We start from the raw sequence: 2578 nt of genomic DNA on the forward strand, positions 1-2578 counted from the left end.
TACTTCTAGATTTATATATTAAGTTGCTCAAGCAATTGGCAAAATATTTAAACTACTTTTCTTACGTTATCACAGTCACCATTGACAGAAACACTCAGCTCTACTGCCTTTCCTTTAGCATTTAAATCTTTATTACAAGCAATCCTGCGGTTCATAAAGAACTTTGTTTTCCTTCCTCCACGAGTGCCATCTATTATTGCCTTGTTTATCTAAAAGTGCTCTTTCCCTTTAAACCTAGCCAAAAAGCCATGTGTTGACTGTGAAACACAGTAGACTTTAATAATATGATTTATGGTGTAATAGCTACATTTGTGTCAATCCATGTTCATATTTACTGCAAACAATGCGCTGTTACTTTAATTCAGTGCTTGCAGCGCAGCAATAGACTATCTCTGGAAACGATCTCTGCACTTCTGCAGAAGCACCGCTCCTGAACGCACTGCCGGATCGCAACCGTGTGTAGTGAACGCTTTAATCCGTTAACATGAGCACGGAAAACATACGCACCATGTATGCACTGCAAACGGAGTAATGTAAACCTGGCGTTATGTGTGCGCTGCGAGTGTGCATGAGCTCAGTCTCCAGGAGAGCACGCGAACACTGAATGGTTAAACACTGGCAAGAATTAAAAAGTAGTGCAATTTATAAACTTTAGTGATGATGTGACACTGCCTCGACTGTGCAAGTGACAATTCCTGTGTTAACTGTGCAGCTCGCTTATAGACAGACGCGATGTGATGATTTGAAGACATTTGCGTAATTTGAGAGAGAGTGCGCGCGGTGATTCACTCACGCTGTTTATGAAGTGAGAAAGAGAGAGAGCGCGGTGATTCACTCACGCTGTTTTGTTAAAGTACGTCTCACACAAGGTTTTCTAATTATTTTATAAGTTATCTAATGAAGAAATATGAAGGTGAGTACCTCACCTTCAGCATTATAATGATTTCCCCCGCGCCGAACAGAGACTGAGACGGTGCCAAACCTCTCACGGCAGCGTCATCAGCTTGAGATCGTTTTTTGAGATCGGCCTTTTAGAGACCGCCGATCAATCATCTCAACGTGATTATCGGCCGATAGTGATCGGTAGCCGATCAATCGGAGCACCCCTAGAATCCTGAGCAAGCAAGATATCATTTGTAACCCTCAACAGAGCTGACTCAGTGCTGCACAATGATCTAAAACCAGACTGGAAAATATTAAAAGAATCCAAATAAGACTGAAGCTGTAAAAACACTACTTTCTCTAAAAGCTTACTAATAAAAGGCCATTTAGAGATTGGCCGATAGTTACTGCACACTACTGGATTGAGAGGAGTTTATTTTCCAACAGAAGTTGCACAATTGCATGTTTCAAACTGGCTAGAACAACACCAAAGCACTGTTAACTATAGCCATTACCATAGGACTAATAATAGAAAAAAAATAGGCCTATATTTGACTAAATGCTGTTCTTTTTAATTTTTTATTCAAAGAATCCTGAAAATAGTATCACAGGTTAAAAAAAAAACATGAAGCAGCCCATCAGTTTACAACACTTATATTAATCAGCATATTAGAATGATTTCTGAAGATCATGTGACACTGAAGACTGGAGTAATGATGCTGAAAATACAGCTTTAGATCAACTTCTGATGAACACTCATTTTTATTTGAATTTTCACATTATTTCTTATTTACATAATGCATATAATTTACATATAATTTCCAAACTTAGACATGGCAAGGCAGCATAGCTTGAGTTAGGAGGTAAAACATATACTTAAACACATGTCTGATCAGAAGGACTCGTCCCCGTGTTCGGTGTCCACAGAGCGTGTCAGCGGTCAGCGCATTAAAGCATGCTAGTTATTCATTAAGAGAAACAGGGTCATAAAGAGAAATATAGGCTAGTTTAAAAATAACTACGGAGTAAATTATACATCACTGTGCAAAATAATTGAGAAGACATGGCAAGGCAGCACAGCTTGAGTTAGGAGGTAAAACATCTACTTAAACACATGTCTGATCAGAAGGACTCGTCCCCGTGTTCGGTGTCCACAGAGCGTGTCAGCGGTCAGCAGAGAGACTGCAGTAGATCAACATCTGATGCCTTCAGCTGAAAAACCTGCAATAAAACACACAGTACAGCTCAAAAACACTCATTACAGAGCATCGCAAAATCTGCTCTTACAAAATATCATTCCAGATTCAACTTAAGACAGCATTTGTGTGCAAAATATAAAACATCACCGCATTTGATGTGCATAAATTATTACAAATAAAACGTACATTTTAAAATTAGCCTTTATGAATTACATAAATGTGTAAAATCTTTCCGATTTGACTGTATACGCTATGTGATCATATTTCCTTCATGTTCATGTTGTTACAAATAATACCTAAAGACACAGAGTGTGACGTATTTAATGTCAAATACATTTACATGTAATCATTTAGCAGATGCTTTAATCCAGCGTGACTTACAAACGAGGGCAATAGCAGCAGTACAAACAAAAGAGCAACAGAACATAAGTGCTGAGAAGAGTCCCGGTTAGTCTAACAGCACACGTAGCAAGTTTTTTTTTTTTTTTTTTTTTTTT

Source organism: Sinocyclocheilus rhinocerous, unplaced genomic scaffold (genome assembly GCF_001515625.1).
Source record: "Sinocyclocheilus rhinocerous isolate Xijiao unplaced genomic scaffold, SAMN03320098_v1.1 scaffold4515, whole genome shotgun sequence".
NCBI classification, from domain to species: Eukaryota; Metazoa; Chordata; class Actinopteri; order Cypriniformes; family Cyprinidae; genus Sinocyclocheilus; species Sinocyclocheilus rhinocerous.